At 30.3% G+C, this 19323-nt stretch overlaps 1 protein-coding gene across 2 annotated transcripts in view; it reads right to left on the bottom strand.

Annotated features, from left to right (window-relative positions):
• LOC145316884 (uncharacterized) overlaps positions 1–19323 on the bottom strand; it is an 80884-nt gene that overhangs the window by 51564 nt on the left and 9997 nt on the right. The window contains exon 1 of one of the 2 annotated variants that reach the window (XM_080157688.1): positions 10685–10761. The exons of the other annotated variant lie outside the window; for it this stretch is intronic. The gene's annotated coding sequence lies outside the window, so the exon portion shown is untranslated. Of the gene's footprint in view, positions 1–10684; positions 10762–19323 lie in introns of those variants that run through there. 2 annotated transcript variants of the gene reach the window in all.

Genomic DNA, 19323 nt, shown 5'->3' with positions numbered 1-19323 from the left:
TTTCATGTATGTATACACTGTAAAAAAATGTTCCAGATATAAAATTTTTATTTAAAATTATTCTATAAACTTTAAAATGTAGTACATTGAACTGTCCAGGATTTTATTGAGTATTATTAAAATCGATTTATTTTTAATTGGATCTTGCACCAGATTTTTAGGTTAGCAGCTATCTGAAATAACGATTCCTTTACCCCAGCCCATGCCCGCCTACTGGATGAATGAACTAACCAACGAATAAGGTCTATATTTGCAAGCTAAATTTACATATGGATTAGCTAAGATAAGATAATGGAAAGGGAGGGCGCTGCACGCAAAAACGCGTGAAAAAGTGAGTTCTTTGGTGATACGCACCCTCAAAATATTGAATAAATTCATTCAGTCCATCAAAAGGCGAAACAAAATTCGAATTCAAGTTTCATTAATGGAATAATTTTTCTGCAGTGCATAGAAAAAGTCAAATTTGTAGATGGTCTCATTAACATAAAATGTAAATATTCATGAGAATAGTCAGCATACACCTTAAAATCCATCAGACAGACATAATCTTGTAATATAATATAGTTTTACAAGGATAATTATGCCCTTAAGTAGCGCAGCTACAAAATGCTAATGCTAAAAACAAATAAATTATAAAAATCTTACTTTTATTGTTGGTTATATTTGAAGTTGTTGAATATTCATTCATCAAAAAGAAATACATTTAAAATCGATGGACTGACGTATCCTGACCTAACTTTAGAGTAACTCCACATATAAATGCATACATACATGGCCTTTTTAAAGAAGAATTTTGCATAAAAAAATCCTAATTTTTATAATTGAATTTGAATAATTTTGACATTTTCAACATTGAAATGCTCAAAAGTTTTAACATATAAAAGGGCAGTTAAATACCACTGTTTTACTTTTTAAAAGAAGTTTGACTTGTATTAATATTTTTAGCATTTTTGTATAGAAAATCAAGATAACTTTTTATGTTTTACTAAATACTGATCCTATACATTATAAATCATTTTTAATTTATATTATGTTGTGTTTGATTACAGAACAAAACCAGACTACAAAATCCATTATTCCAAAAATAAGCACATATAAAGACTAAGTGAATTTTACCCCCCTCAAACTTTGAAGCTTGGACGTCCTAGCTCCCCCAATTCTCATTTTTTTTCAATTGTGTTTTAATTGTTTGGGTTAGTTTCAATAAAAGTTGAATGATAAGAGTTTTCAGCAGGGTCCAAAATTTAGTATTCTTTTTTTAGGAAGGTTGGGGGTTTACTAAATGATCCAGTTTAAAAACTTAGTAATCTACTAACCAGGCTAAACTAGCTTATTTACTTCACACACACATAAAACTATGTTTTGCTGATTAAAAAGAACTTTGGTTTACCCCCCACCAACAAAAAACCGAAATCATGGATTTCAAAACTTAGAAAATTGTAAGTTGTTTTTATTTGTAATTTTTAAAATGGATTTTCTGGCTTTTTACCTAAACTTAGATGAATACTTTCAAGAACATATCAAACTATTTACTTAATTCGAAGGGACTAGCAATTTATGAGATAGAAGGGCAAAAATAAATCTTTTTTAAGAGGGGGGGGGGGGGCACACTTGAATGGGTTAGCTTCTAAAATGTAATCTTCACTCTACATTCCTGTAGACGTCTTACATCTAAAAAGATAACAAAATCAAACCTTTTGAAATTAAAAAAAAACCTATTTTAAAAACAATATTTTGTTTGGGAACCTTGTTTAAGATTTAACCGCAAATCCTCTACAATTAATCAAACCCTTTAAAATTGATAATTCTAAAAAGAATATGAGAGAATGCATCATAAAAATGTTAGGCTATAAAAATGCATATAGGTATGATAATATATAGAGTAAAATTACTCTGAAATGAAGCATATCGAATTGGAAAGTAGGATTATTAAGAAAAAAATATGGAAAAAAGTGCATAATAGTAACTTCATGAATGTGTAATAAATTATGTTTTGTTTTTAAATAATTTTATCACTTTTTGCATAAGATAACTTAAAATAACACATTATAGAGCATTTTTTTCAACAATATCAAAAACACCCTGAAATCTATTAAAGGAGATAATTGAAAAGCGAATATGACAGTATACAAAAAGGCGTGGCAAATTATTAAGATTAAAAACAATCCGCATATTTTAGGGGAATTGAATTAAGGAGGCATATGTATAAGATACTGAGCCACTAGTCTGTCCTTTAGGAAGATACAATAAAATTAAAAATAGCCAGCTTTAGCCGTTTAAAGATCAAAAGTAATATTTGCATTCCGAGGTCTTAGATAAAAAATGCTTATTTTCATTCACATCTTTCTAAAATGCCCTTGCCGTAGACGTACAAATTAGGACTAAGGAAAAGCTTTACTTAAAAATGATTTATAGAATAATTTAAGACAAAAAACATGTACAGCTGGCATTCACTTTGAGCTTAACATCTTCTACCACACACACATAAATTTACAACAAGGATGACAACAAACATAAATAGTGAAGCTAATAGACATTAAATGTAAAAAGAGTAGACAAAAATCTCGACCAGCAAAAACATGAAATTAAAGGGATAAGACCATGACCGATAAATTTATGTATCTACCCTTCTGTAGATTACAATTAGTGGTTGAAACGTTTGAGCACTCAACCTAATGAAGCAACCAATAAAAATTCAATAAATTCCCCAAAATTGTTAAACCAACGAATAAGAAAACGTTATTATAAAACTTTGGGGACTAGTGTAATAAACAGCCCAAAACTTAACACAAAATTTTTATTTAACAGCAAATTTTTTCTCTGAATATCCATCCCTATCAGAGTATAATGGACAGACAAGCGAACAAAGTAAGATGCAGACTGGACTCTTGGTGGTCATGGAAATCTTCTTACAAAATTTGAACAGTTAGTCTTTAATAACAGCTGAGACATACAGACAGACCAACGGATCAGATAAAATTTAGAGTAGAAACCACTTTCATAAAATTTAGCCCTCTATTTCTAATAATATAGCAGAGTACATCATATTTTTACTTCAAGTCAGAATAACGAACGGCCAAAGTAAGTTCTAGAGTAGCTACGCTACTAAAAACCTTACAAACAGTTACAAACTATTTTTATGTTGAAAAGTTGAACTTTTGTGACACCAATAATTTTTACTGCTCATGGATTCTCTTTCATTGTCTTATAATTCTCTCTCTCTCTCCTCTCTCTCTCTTTTCCTTTCTTTATCTATCTATTTGTGTCTCTCTTTAACCCTTGGTATTCTTTTCTCTCTTTTTATTTATTTTAATTTTAAAATGCGAAGCATCTTCTAAATATCATAATTTAAGAATATAAGAGAAAGAGTTTTGGAAATTTAATCATCCTATTATAAAAAGTAGTAAGGGTGATTTCTGAAGCTTAAGATCTCATTAACTACTAAACTGATTGGGTTCTCTATTTTAGGTAAGCTTCACATATGTATATCCTGTAATAGTTTTAGGCAATTTTGTGTTTAATTTAAGTCTTTGGATGGTGAGCTATTTTTCGAGCCCTTTTCTGCCCCTTCGAATACAAAGCCCCTAGATGCTAGAGGCATAGCCGCTAGTAAAATTTATTAAGAAAAGAAACAAATTGCTTTTAGAGTATTTTTTTTCCTTTTACATTTTTCAAAACATATTAGTTTACTTAGATCTTCTTTTCCTTCTGTCCAGTGAAGTATTAGTAACAGCTTTATATTATATATTTTTAGCGGCTGAAGCTGCGTTTTTAGCAATGTCTTATCCTTGTTTACACTTTACACCTTCTCAAATTATAACTACAAACACCCTTTTTTGCTCTTTGGGCTGAGTAAAATCACTTTTATTTCAATGGGAGCAACCAACCAAACCACCCCTCTACTTAGTTTTTTTTATCCTAAAAGCTTATTCTCCTTGTAGGGATTTTGATCCTATGGTGCCAGATCCCTGCGGGACTATCATGAGTTTTTATTAACCTAACTAATTTAATGTATTGTTTTCGACTATATTGGTCGAATTAAAAGTTCTTATGCTGGCATATTATAAACATGGGGTTATTATATTGCCTTTGTGACATCAGCTAATAGGGGGAGAGGTGGGAATTAGTTCACTGATGATTTATGGAATTTTACTCCTTATATTGTTATAACCCAGTCCCAACTCTTTCTCTTTCTTTCTTTTTGAGTGTTGTAACATGGTAACTGTAACTAATTTTGATCAACCCATTGTCCTTATATAATATATAAAAGTGCAATTATAAACAGTCAGGGAGGGATGGGTGAATGGAAGATAAACTCTTCAGTGGATTTTACTCATATCACATATAAATCACAAACAAACTTTTAAATTAATGGATGTATAAATGACAGTACACTCTTCCAAAATATTTATAAACCTTGCCAGGAGAAGCTACACTGTAAAGACATCCTGTTACTTTTATACAATGATTTTTGGCAAGAATTTATTAATTATGACAAAAAAACATCTAGATGTATTTCTGGTGGTTGTAAAAATGGCAGTGACACGTGCATCATTGTGCAGAGTTAGACAGGATGTTGTTTCATTAAAAACATATATTAATTATTTTGTTCACATTATGTCTACATTTTGTGCATCTATCCATGTCAAACTTTAAGTTGTTAGTGCATAAATATAACCCTATTTCCATGTTATAATAGAGTTATTATTAGAATATAGTTATATAAATAGATATAGGATAAATATGGATATATTGACAAATAAAATTAAATTTATCGTCAATTCATCCTTCTGTTCCATTTTTTGGTCAGTTTGTTAATCCAGTAGGAGAGGAGGGAATTGAGTAAAGAAGGTGAAAGGGGATATCGTGTTTTTAGCCAGCGAGCATTACTTTATCAGAGTACATAAAAATCTGGTGTAACATCCAAGTAATAATACATCGATTGTTATATGATAAAGATAAAGATTTTCTACTATTTCATGTCAACATAAACATTTAGTAAATTAGCTCTTTGCAAGAATTTAAAACATTTTTTACTGTTCACACACTATAATTATTATGACCCCCTACAATCTGTTAAAATTTTATCATGAGGAGGGGGGAGGGACTTTGAACTTTAAGTTTTAAGAGCACCTTCTCTCACTCTTTCGATACTTTTATTTAATCTTGATTAGTTGGTTTGCATATCAGTGTTCTTACTTTTTTACCAATAATTTTAACCAACTGAAGAGATGACTTTGTTTGTTATTATTCGTGATGTACAACAATCTATCATACATTGTCTATCCCTAAAGATCCCTTGATTTTAAAAAACCATTCATAATCTTTTATAATTTCTAAACTTTTACAGTTACTTGAGATTTAATTTATTAAAAATATTGTAAAATATTCTATTCAATGTTTGAATATGATAAATATTTAATTAACCAAATACATATTTAGCATATAACGAAGATACGGTATTTGGGGATGAAAGAACAAGGATGACAGAATCCATATAGTTGGGATACAAAAATAATCCTGTTAAATAAAGAAGTTAGCTTTTTTTGTCTGTAACGAAGGATCTCGATAACTGTTTAACCGACATAATGAGTGTAGTGTAATAGTTCCTGGGAAGGTTTATTACTATTTTGATTTAGGTTAACACCACCCTCTCAAAATAAAAAATGACACCACCCCCCCCCCCCCCAAACAAAAAATAACATTAAGGTCCCGGGAGATGAAGTAAATTACGCATCATAAAAATATACTACAATCAAGCCTTGAAAGTAATAAAGTCTTATTTTATTTTGTCTTTCTGAAATCAAATTTGAAATTGTAAGTTTGATACTTTCCTATGCGGCATTAAAACCTTCATTCATTTATAGTACTTTTTATAGAAAAGCTTCGAATTTATAGTAAATGGCTTATTTAAGACATTATGGCCTTAGGGTAACGAATATTACGCTTGAAGCATTTTGTTAACAAAATCAATTAATTCCTTAACATCCCAATTTTAAGCAATTTTAATTTGTTAAATAAAAAAAAATTAAAGAGCGAGTGTTTATAATATAAATTTTATGTGTCTATTATTGATCTGATAAGTAAATAACATTGCTTTCTAAAGTCCTACATAGAATTACAGACGGACCAACAGACAAATTGAATTATGAATGAAATGCTTTCCTTGTGAGGGTTACGAAATTTCAGCTTTTTATACAGTAACTCTAAAACCTAATATTATTCTAATTTAACATAATAGGCCCTGTGATTACTGTTTTGAACTAATTATTTTTGTTCTACCAAATGTAATTATAGGTCTAAACAAGATATATTTATCTACCTATCTGGGTCAAGGTTAAAGTAATCAATAAAGGCATAATTAATGTTACACGGTAAAAAATATTTACTATTTCAAACTTATTACAACTTAAAACGATAAAAAGTTTTATCCCTTGAATCATATTACTTTTTAATGTACTAGCGGCTACGCCCCCTAGAGGTCTCTAGGGGCACTTGAGGAGGGGGGAGTCGAATTTGATAACCCAATTTTTTATTTTAGATTTTTTTTTTGGGGGGGGGGGGAGGGTGCCGTGCCCCCCCCCCTCGTTTTTAATTTTAGTTTTAAACAAAATTTTGAGGGGTGGATTTTTCATTTTTTAGGGGGGGGGTGGGTTTGTCCCACCCCCCAAGAAAATAGCTATAAACCTTTCCGGGACCTATGAGAAGCTACCCTGTTAAGGAGAACCTGATCGGTTCAGCAGTTAGCGAGATCCTTCGGTACAGACAAACACACAAAAACACAGACACACATGCTGTTACTTTAGTATAAGGATATGAAGAAATAAGATTTTTCTATAAAGAATATACTGTAAAAAAAAATTAAACATAAGAACCTTTTTTATCGTTAAGAAATGATTAACTCTAGTTACAGTTTCTTTACATTTAAGCATTTTCGTAATAAAAATTAAATTGTATAAGTATTGAGGCAAATATTTGATTAAAAAAACAATTAGATATTAGTACAAACTGCTATAACTATGTAAATGCTTTGCTATTATAAGCAACATTAAAAAAAAAAAAAAATTTAGAAGCAAAACAGATTTACATGACATAAATTATGCAATGAACAAATCTATTCCTTAATTAGCCAATTCCTTAAATAGACTCTACATTCAGGATGGAGGGGACATTGTTAAGTTTATTTTACTAGTACCCAACGTTTTATAAACACGTTCTCATATTCGTTGCTTTAAAACTTTGGGTACTTTTATTAGATTTTTATTGGTGGGTTAAAACTAGCATTGTCCAAACTTTTCCAGCAATAATCTTAATATATAGGAGGAATATTTTGTCCGTTATTATTGGGGATGCATATCAATTTATCGTCCATTGTCTTATCCCTAAAGATCCCTGCAAACATACAAGATTTAATTTAATGGAAAACAACAACATACAAACACATAATGATAAAATGTCCGCCTGTCTATTCGTCTTATGTTTTAGGGCTCGGCCTAATTAGCCGATATATCTTGTAAGCTTACTTATCAAGACGACCGTTTTTGCTTTTGTTGCTCGAACGAGGCTGTACTGCATTTGAAAAAAGCTGGTGTACCAATCGATTTCGTTTTTCAGGGAAGCCTGCTAATTGTCTGTTGATTTTTTTGTCTACAGCAATTTTGGCTATAGACAAAGCAATTAGTGCAAAAGACCTAAAAAGTAACGTTTTAAAATGTATTAGAAAATACTCTGTTTATAGACCATGTTATTATTCAAATATTTTAATATATTCATATGCATTTTTAAGTTCTAAATTTTGACAATGGTCCAATTACGTACGCAGCAGTAGGTACAATATAGATGATGCATGGATATATTCATCATATTCCAGTAGAATAAGGTTAAACTTTAATTTTGTTTGATGGATTTTATACCAAATATGCAAATTAATGTCATCTAAGTCATTATTCAAACCAGCATTGTGGTAAATTTACATTATTATATTTATAAATAGTTTAGCAATAACAATATAACAACATTTTTGAAGAAAATAATGAAGGTAGTTTTTTTTCTAAGAGAATATTTCCTAATCATCCATTACCCATCTTCGTATATAGCCTAGGATATTATGTAGGGGACAATATACAAAACGAGATCTTATTTTAGTGTATCTTCTTTAATGATGTACATGAGTACATACATATATGGACAACAACCCTTCAGATAACAAACCCTTTGATTTCACGAACTTTGCTGAAGTCCTAACTGTGCAAGAAGTGTTTTTGGCCAGGTTCTCCGAGCACCTGACAAAGTAGCAATAGGAACAATTTTTAACGTCTTTTGTTATAACGCAGCATTGGGTAGTTATATGTACGGATCTCCTTTCCGACAACGAGCTTATGCGCTACTTGCTATGCAGCAACTCAATCGGATATAAAGGGTAACTAATTTTAGCTGCATCCCTGAGGAGACAAAATATACGCCCACATCCCCCTCCCAATTTTTATTTCAGTTGCTGTTTTTTAATGAACGGCCTAGTCTTTCCATTATTGTTCATCAGTACCAATACGAAACTTACCTAAAAGAAAACAATTTTCTATAAATACAATAAAAATTATGTCTGTCTGTTTGTTATGAAATCTATTACAGCTACTGCTATTACTAGCAGCTCAACAGTCTTCATTAGAAGGTATAAATTTCAGCTTTTTTAAACTGAATTTTACCTTTATTTTGGTGATTCTTATGACTAATGGACACAAAGTTATAAGCTTACTAGCGGACATATCCTAATTATATGAATGCATATAATATTTTTATGTACATGTATTATACATATGATATGGGAAGCTTGGGTTAGGATACCGTTTCCTTTCACTCATACTTACATCACGATTCTTAACTATATACACATATGTACATACAAATACTCTAAAAAGTATTTTATCTTATTTTTTTAGCAAACCCTCTCTATACTTGAGCCATATCCGTTCATTCATTAATACGCCACAAAATGGCAATATCTTTCTTGTAAACTAGCTTAAAATTTGAAATAAAATGCCTGAAAACAAACAAACATTTTTTTCAGTATAAATGAAATATCCCAACCAATATTGATGTAATTAGTTGAAAAGCCCATTACCAACATAACTACCAAGGGTTTGTTTTGTTTTGAAAATACAATAACAAGAAGCACTGTGTTCGTTTGTGGGGGATAAATATTTATAGTCAGGCACGATTTAGAAAGCGTAGCACCTCTATAATTATTACCAGAAAGTTTGCAGGTTTATTTAAAACGTGTGTATTGTAAAACTTTTTATGACAACAAATTTTTTTATGATTTCATTATCCTATTTATGAGATGTTTTGATTAATGAGCGAGGCAACTCTATAAATAATTATATTTTAAAAATTTTATATGTCCTCAAACAGAATCCTGTATTTGAGTTATTTCGCAACATTACATAATTTTTGCTAAGACCTACAAACCATATACCAAAGTATCACATGGATTGTAGAGTGGCTGCCCTAACAATATCATGTGTATTGGTTTCTTTTAGAATCCACTAACAACCTTTTTTGAATACTGTAAAGTCAATTATATACATATTTGTTAAACAGTTATAGGCAGGGGGGTCAATGAATACAGACATAGAGGTTCTGTTTTGAAGCACATATAAGGGAGAGAGGGGACATTGGACTGTAATAATATGCTCGTATTTTGACAAAAAGATGCTTGATTGGTTATTTTTTCATGCTAAGCTAATTTTATTAGATGTTTCCATTAAGATCTGGAAACCGCTATACAGATAAAGTTACAAATTTCAGCGAATATGAACAGTTTTGGATAATTTTACTGGTGGCCGTTATTATTTTTAAAGTAAGACAGCTCCAATATAATAACTTACCCTAATCCCTATAATTTTGCTTTTTTTTACTTTCAATCCCTTTAATCACCTAATAAAGGTTAAAACTAATTTTGTTTAATTGTGCTTTTTAATCAATATTCAACTAGATAAAGTAATGAATAATAATTTTCCAAATGCCAAATTGTTTGATTTGAAAAACCAAATCATTTTGTGGTGAAATTTTTAATAAAATGGCTTTTTTGTGTAACTTAATTTAATTACATAATTATATGTTTTTATTCAGTTTTATATGTCAAACTCTAATAAAGAAGGATAATTAGACCTTTATTTAAATAAAAAAATACACAAATAGCATATCATTAAAAAACATGGATAATATTTTTTTAAGTAGCGCAGCAACAATGCCATATTAAAAAAAAATAAGGATTACAAACAGCGAAATATTAAGAGATCAAGATGCCAAGAAAATAGAAAACACAAACAAATTTAGAGTAAATGCTACTAAATCAAAGAAATCGCTTGAAATAATTTCAAAAGATACTTGACTTCCTTATTTCCCTTTCAATAATGTAAGATTAAATATCAAAGTATCCTAAGCCCTCAAATAATAGCCTAAAACCATTGTATGACAATTTGCTATATTCCATGAAAATACAGACCGCTGTTATATTAAAGCTGCCAAAATAAAAAAAAAGCATTAAATTTTATATTTGTTTTAATTATTGAAATTTATAGTGAGAAATGTAATTTTACAGCCAGAATAGAACTATTTGTTCTTTAATTAGTCTTAAAATAGCCATTTAAAGTTTTTTTTCAGTGTTAAGTAAAGTGCAAATTACCTCATGAAATTCATAAAAAAAATATTTTCATTTCTATTTAAAATGTATTGATGTTCACTGACCAAAGTAAATTCACAAACTAAATAGCTTAAATTTCTGAAATGCATGGTAAATTCAAATTCTTAAGTCAAAAAGTAATATTTGTGAAATTTTTGATAAATTACTTTAATTTGGTTTTTCTAAAAATACATATATAAGCATTAATTAGTCCAGAAAAGCGAAGCTTGAAAAATAAAAATAAAAAATTTCATGAGTTATATAATAAAAGTTTAATTGATAATAAAGAGTAAAAATAAATATGAAAAAAATATAAAAAGTGACAGGGGAAACTGGTACTTGTAGAGACAATGCGAAAAAAAATCTTTCTTTTGATAAAGTAGAAATTCAAAGAATTTTTATGTAGACCATTAATAATATTTTTTTTTACTCCATTAAAGACTCGCAACAGGGACGTGAATACAGAGTAGCAGTGGAGTTTTTTAAAGGACTTATTTTTGACGTACAAATTCTGTGTATACTTTATGTAAGGGGTAAGTCCATTTTCGATATATTAGTGTAAATCCCACAGGGTTGTCTAAGCTTTTTATTTTGGAGGGGGTAAAAGGATGGGTTTAAACGGTTTGTTGGGGGTAATCTAATGAATGTAGTTTCATTTTTTGATGGGGGGGAGGGGTTAAACACCCCTTTACCCCCACAATTGGACGTCTATGCATCCCATTATACAGTGTGTTTTTTTTATGAGAACTTTTTTGAAAGCAATTTTACCCCACCTATAGTTATCCGAATTTAATGATTAATGGCTTATTTTCTTCGTTTTTTTAATGCAATTAATAGAACATTAAAAAAATATTTCAGTTTTTAATTAAAAAGTACAGTAAAATGTAAAATTCAAAATTTAGGTGACAACATCAAAATGGTTTTAGCGCATTTTTCTTATGCTCAAATCTTTTACCCTTTGCAAGAAAAAAATTGGATTTTCAGTAGTCGACTTTGGGAAGCCAGTACTCCCTCCCTGATTGAGATATGACCTGCAAACTTTTATATATTCTAGTACATGTCCCAAATAGTATTTGTATCAATTTTTAGCTCTATATCTCAACTTTGCAGAAGCGTTTTGCAGCCATTCTAGCAAAAGATAGAAGATTTGAACATAAGAAAAATGCGATAAAACCATTTTTAGATGTTGACACCTAAGTTTTGAATTTTACATTTTACAGTACTTTTTAATTAAAAACTGAAATATTTTTTTTAAGTTCTATTAATTGCATTAAAAAACGAAGAAAATAAGCCATTAATCATTAAATTCTGATAACTATAAGTGGGGTAAAATTGCTTTCAAAAAAGTTCTCATAAAAAAAAACACACTGTATATCCCCTTCTGTGGATTTATTATTAGTGAAATAGTTTGAATATTGTTAGTTTTCAAAACCAACCGAGAATTTTATATCAGTCTCCAAAGTTTTTAAATAAAAGAAAGTGAGAAACCTTGGGGACCAGTATAGTATTTATCTCAATGTCTCTAAACCTGGAGGCCTAAGGGACCTTAAGGGAGAAGACAATGGTCAATAAATAGATAAACATCCCCACTAATGTTGAACAAAATACTCCTATAATAGATAAAAACTATTGTTTGAAAAGTTGATACTTACTGTTTTTGTACCAACCAATTATTATACGAGAAAAGTTCCTTTTTTTGGAGCAAACGTGGTTAGTTATAAAACTATGGGTACTGATGTAATTAACTGTCCCCTCCATCCCTGCGTAGGTTCATATAAAAAAACACTAAAGGTAATGATTCAATTTCTTTGTGTTTCATTTTTCATAGTCAAGCTACTAAAGCATGAAATTATTCACTTCAATGGTTTCAAAGGCAATTCCATTACAATATCAAAACAATACATTAAAAAGCTGGCTAAGACTTAATTCTACTGTAATCTTAAGATGTTAAAAAACGCGGGAACCATTTCTAATTTGGTAATAAAATAATTAGACTTTTCATCTCAATTTATAATAAAATGTACATAAAATAATATTTCTTTACAAAGTAAATCAGTTCAGCTAAAGAAAAAAACCTTATTTGAAAATCCATATATCTTTTTATGTGGTTTTGAAATCTAACCTTAAGTTTGTTAAACAAAAGTTTTTACGATAGATACTTATTATACGCTCAAGTCTTTCAAAATGAGATTTAATGATATATTTTTTTAGCTTATAACAAGGATCTTAAAGGAAAAGACAATAGACAATGAAATTTACAGTCCAATGTCCTCTCCCTTCCTGGGGGATTGGTTAGCTAGTTCTCAAGGGGCAAATATACAGACAATCTTACATCCTAACTCTTTTATTAAAGCATATTCTTTTTATATCTTATATTAAACATTACATGCACCTATTTTATAATAGAGGTCATATGTATATAAATGGAGTATAGATAAATAATCTATGACTAAAAAGCATATGTTCCAATGAACTTTTCATCTCATTATTAATATTAACATTGCAGCTTCTGTAGTTTAGATTAAAAAAGAACAGTTGATTTTAATACAGAAATAGTAAAGTTTTTGTCCGTGGAAATAAAACTCTAGTCAAACGGAAAGCTTGCGGACCGCATTGCTAATAATTATTAATGGTTGAATATTAGTACTTTAAATGAAATATCATTTTTTAATGTTTCAGTTTCATATTTCAAGTATTTTAAAAGATGAACATAATAGTATGAAAGAATAATCCTATATTTACAAACCCCCTCAACCATATGCTTCAAAATATAAATATGCAAAGGAGCGTTGAAAAAAAAAACAAGGGCGATAATATCCAGAAAAAAAGAACGCAAATAAATTCAACAACTTATGAATAAAATGATATGCTTATTTCCGAATCTGAAAATTTAAAATTAATAGTTTTATAAAATATCTTTGGTCATTTATACTCACTTAGGTATCAAATAAAAATACTTATTTTGATAATTTTACATGTAAGAGACTTTTTAAAAAAACTAGTATATTCAAAATTATCTTTGTTCATATTCGTTTTTTTTACAAGGGGTGAAAACTGTGGTGTATATGAATGGTTATTCAGTATGCGTTCAGTGGTAGCGTAGAAACTAACAAACTTAGTATGTATGTACTGTACTAGAAGATTTTTTTCTCAGTATGTCTACGAAACCGGTCAATATCCGCTGGATTAGATCCGGCTTTGAGCCACACTATGAATAATAAAAGTAAAATATTTCCTTCGGCCACTCGTGGCAAACAACACCAGAATTAGTCTTTTTTATTTACTATCCGCGGAAAAATGCTCATATAACACGATGAGATAAATAATTATACTTATTGTTCTTTTAAAAAAAACCAATTGACCTACAGTTACGAAAAGAAGTATTAGGACATATCCTATAAATTTTTTGGGAGTTTAAAGGATTTGACCTTTTTCAAATAAAGCTAAAAAGCTGTATTGAAATTTGAAAAGAAAAATCCACAAGTTAATCCATGTCAGGATTCCTTAATAACGAAAACAGATAAAAAAACCCCCAGAAAATCTGGCAAACTGCACTTACTTTTTTGTTCTGTATTGGTAGTTTCTGGGTTTTCTCTTAGTATTCTTTTTAAGCCTGAACATGCTTATCCCAGTTGTCATATTAATATTCTTGACAAGATTGCGGGCTTTAAAAATGATCATTATTAACAAAGAAAGTTGCTTTTTAGAGATAAATTTATTTTCTTGCTGAATTTTGATTGCAAATTTTAATAAATTGTTTTTCGAGATACAAAGACTTTATAAATCAAGCATGTTTTTGTCCAAAAGTTCAAAAAATTATTCTAAAGACCTTTATCCCCTCTCCTCTATTACTGAAGCTTTTTATAGTGCCTTTAAAAAAGAGTATAAATTAAAAAAAATATAGAATAATGGACTATTCTATTATGACGTCATTCGGGTCACTTCGGCAAAGAGTTTTTTAATTTAGCCCCTTTTTAAAAGGCTCAATAATAAGCTTCCTATTACTTTGGCTATTTCAATATCAATGATGTATATATGATTAATGCTCTCATAGGCGTCCAAGGGGGGGGGTAATGGGCCATTTGGCACCCCCAAAATTTTGTGAACAATACCCCCCCCAAAAAAAATTACCCCTTCCCTGGGGGTGCCGTAGGCACCCCCAACGATTTTGGGGGGGGTATTTACCCCCCCCAAACCATTTTGGGGGGGGTAATTATCCCCCCAAAAATAAATGTTCTTTAAAAAAAATTTTGGGGGGGGGGGTATTTAACCCCCCAAATTGAATGTTCTTTAAAAAAAATTTTACTGATAGTTTATTTTAGGATAGGTTATATTGGTTTAGGTGATTGCCCCACATGGTTAAGCAATTGGCCCCCCGCAGGGGCTAGAAATAGGAGAGAAGCTTGTGTGAAAAAAAACGAAGAAACGCCCCTTAAAGAGCGTTGCCACAAAAGGGACTATACCCCAATATAGTCCAACCAGTTAAAACAGTTCTTAACCATGATAACAAAAAATTTAATAGTTTGATCATGTTTTATTTGCTTGGGCCTTTATAATGGCTAAAACCATCCCGGGGATCTATGATGTAATTGTAAAGCACTGAAGATTCCATAAAATAGATACCTAACTAAATTAAATATTTCATTAAATAATGAAAAAGAATTTTTATAGGCGATTTCTTTTGGGAGGATGTCAGGGTGTCTCAAAACTAGTTATAAAACTTACCAGGACCTATAAGACGCTTCACTTTAAAGTATAATCATATTGGTTCATTGGTTAGTGAGTTAATTATTGTATTTTTATGTTCTAAAGAATGAGATACTACTATATATTTGAATAGTAGTGGCGCCCTTAGCATCTAAGAACTCGTGTTTTCTAAAGGGTAAAAAGGGAGGAGAAAAATAGCCTAAAACCACTCAAAGGATTGACCTAGAATAGTGTGGAACCATCATGGGATCTATGTGAAGCTTTCCTAAAAAGGAGAACTCAGTATTAAAAGTAATGAAATCTGAAGCTATAGTCAAATACACCTTACTTACTACTTTATGTTATAGGATAGTACTTATTAACTTAATAGATTAAATTAGTTTGGGTTGGGGGGGGTAATTACCCCCCCCCAACAGATTTGGGGGGAGTATTTACCCCCTCCAACAGACTTTAGGGGGGGTAATTACCCCCCCCAATCAAATTTTACCCCCGGGGTAAAAATTTTGGGGGGGGTAAAAAAAAATTTCGGCGCGCTTCGCGCGCCATTTTACCCCCCCCAAACACGAATTACCCCCCCCCTAAAATTTTTTACCCCCCCCAAAAAAAAAAGCTTGGACGCCCCTGAATGCTCTAAAAGTTTTTAAAAGAAAAATCTTAATGTATGACAACGACTTAAAACTAAACATAAATATAACAAGGATGACAACATCCATAAGTAGCGAAGCACAAAAAATAAAATCATAAATGGTAATACATACAAGTAGATTTAAAGTGTATTTATTAATTGATTTATTGGAGAAAATAAACACAAAACCCTGTTTTATTTTGTATAATGATGACAATCAAAGTAAATAACATAAAAGATGCTCATAACAATGGGAAAAATTATTTTGATACTGATATCCCAAAAAAGTTTTAAAATTGGACCAAAAACACCAAAGATATGATGAAATATGTAAAACATATAAAAATAGCAAAAACCTGCTAAAAAGCAGGCTGACCGCCATACTTGTTTTCTTAAAACGACAGGAAATTTAATTTTTAAATCCTTAACTTAAAAAATTTGGAAAATTGGACTATATACATCAAAGATATGGAAAAATTTAAAAATAGCCAAAAACCTGCAAAAAGGAAGCCTGACCCTCATGGTTGTTTTCTTTAAACAACAGGAAATTTAATTTTGATATGTATAACTGAAAAAATTTTGGAAATCGTACCATAGACACCAAAGATATGGAGAAAAATGCGAAAAATAAAAAAAATAGCCTAAAACCTGCTGAAAGACGGTCTGACCGTCATAGTTGTTTTCTTAAAAGGACAGGAAATTTAATTTTGATATCTATAACTAAAAAAATTTTGGAAATCGGACCATAAACACCAAAGATATGGAGAAAAATGTGAAAAATACAAAAATAGCCTAAAACCTGCTTAAAGGCAGTCCGACCGTCATAGTTGGTTTCTTTAAAGGACTGAAAATTTAATTTAGATATCTATAACTGAAAAAATTTTGAAAATCGCATCATAAACACAGAAGATATTGAGAAAAATGTGAAAAATACAAAAATAGCCTAAAACCTGCTAAAAAGCGGTCCTACCGCCATCGATGTTTTATACTTAATTGTGCTCCTTATTGATGGGAATGTTGTCAAAAAATTTCAGCATTCTATCTTTTATAGGAGCTGAGTAAATCCCATTTCCCCCATAGCGTTACGGACTGACGGACGGACGGACTGACGGACGGACGGACTGACGGACGGACGGACAAAGTGAATTATAGAGTAGCTTCGCTACTAAAAATGCAATTAATGAGACCTGTGTTTCAAAATGCATAGACAGCCGGACGGACAGACAACTTGACATATTAAGTAGCGCAGCTGCCTAGCAGGGGTCACGTGCTTGTAATAAATATGTACATGTATGTAACTGTACCCTAGTACTAAATGTTGTGGCTGATAATAACTATTCAGAAGATTCACCCACTTCCCTTTGTTTCCCCTATGCATATTATGACCCCCCCCCCCCCATGGATGTTGTTGTATCTCGAGTATGTTATTACAAAAAGCATGTCCATAAAATGTTGATGGCAAATCAGTGTATGTAAGTGCATAATGGATATAAAGTAAATGGAGAATAATTACATCTTTTACCTACTAATAAGGGTTTTTCTTACATAAGAGATAATGAAAACATAATATTTAATCTTTAATTGCTATCATCTGATCGAATAAGAAATGAATCTATTAGTATATTGGCTGGATTTATAAATCTAAATAAATTGACATATTATTGACACGCTGTTGTAAGAGTAATTTTTCGACATCATAACAATTATTATTAGGTAATACTAGCTCAAATTTTGATAATTTATTTGGAAAGTTAAATAATCTATAAAATAAATAATCTTTAAATCGTCTTTTTTAGTTAATAAACATTTAAAAATATTACATCCATTTAATATTAAATTATAGGGTTCATGGATGTTTTAATGTATGTATTGCTGTATGTAACAATATATGGATAATATTTTTATGAAAAAGAAGAAAAAGAATAATATTTTTAAAGTACAGAGTCCACTTTCTTAAAAATAATCGGAGACACGACGCTAGGATGACATTATGTATGTAAAAAATCTTCCACAAATTAAAAAAATTTCGTCAGCAACCCATACTTGATTTCATAATCTTTTTCAATTTAAAGGAATTTTTAAAATTGATTGAAAACAGATGCTCTGATTTATTTTTAAGAATTGGCCTCATATAAAAATAGATTGTTACAAAACCTTGTTGTTTTTAAATTTACTTTGTTTGATAATATAAAAGAATTATTAAAAGATGTTGACCCCTCTGTTCACCTTTCCATTCATAGAAATCAAAATTTTCTCCTTATAAACATTAAATAATTAATTTAGCTTTTTAACTTTGGATCTGGGGTTAAATGCTTTTGTTATAATTCATTGTTTAGACCTTAAAAAAAAGTATTTAATAATACTGTCTTTTTTTAAGTTTTATACTACGCAGGGCTACTCCAACGGTGTACAATCCCTATTGGGGTTCTTCTAATCTTTACTAAATTAATCCTAACATAAAATAAAACTCCTCTCTTGGTCCATAATTTATATGAGAAAAACTACCAATTTTGTAGTGATATAGCTGCAGACAGTCCTTTTTATGGTTACTAGTTGTTGCGCCTCTAGCATCTTGGGGAAGGGATAGACAGAAATAATATCCTAATACCACACTAAAACTTGTAACTACAATAAAATAGCCTAAAACCATCTAAAGTCCTATGTGAAAATTCACTAAAATGAAAAACTTAATCAGTTCAAAAGTTGTCGATATCTTAAGCTACAGACAAAATAAACTTACTACTTTATATAATACTAGCGGCTACGCCCCTAGAGGCCTCTAGTGGCACTTTGAATGTTTTTTTTTATTTAAAATATCTAATTAGAGAAATAATTGGTTTATGTTTCGTTCAAGTCTCTTTTTCGGGAGGGTTAATTTTTTTCTAGGGGCGATTTCTCTTGGGAGGGTGGTGGTACCCTCCCCCAAAATAGTTATAAACCTTCTCGGGACCTATGAGAAGCTACCCTGTTAAGGAGAACCCGATCGGTTCAGCGGTTAGCGAGATCCTTCGGTACAAACACACAGACATCCTGTTACTTTAGTATAAGGATTAAATTCCATTAATAAAATGTTAAAAAATAACTTATGTTTATATATAAAATGCTTTATATTATAGGATTGATTATTTAAAGTACTATGGAAGAAGTAGAAAACTTTTTTTGCCCATTAAGCATTTTTTAAAAGTTTAAATTAAAATGTTTTCATTTTGACAAGACTACTTAGTAAAGAATTAGCTAATGGACCATTTATAAATGATTTTCTGTGGTTTCTTAGCCCAGAAAGACAATTTTTCAGACTAATTAGTAAGGA

This window comes from Acartia tonsa, chromosome 4, assembly GCF_053477335.1.
Source record: "Acartia tonsa isolate MP-2025a chromosome 4, ASM5347733v1, whole genome shotgun sequence".
Lineage (NCBI taxonomy): Eukaryota > Metazoa > Arthropoda > Copepoda > Calanoida > Acartiidae > Acartia > Acartia tonsa.
Note: the sequence above shows the minus strand (reverse complement) of the source record. Positions and strands in the feature narration are given on the sequence as shown.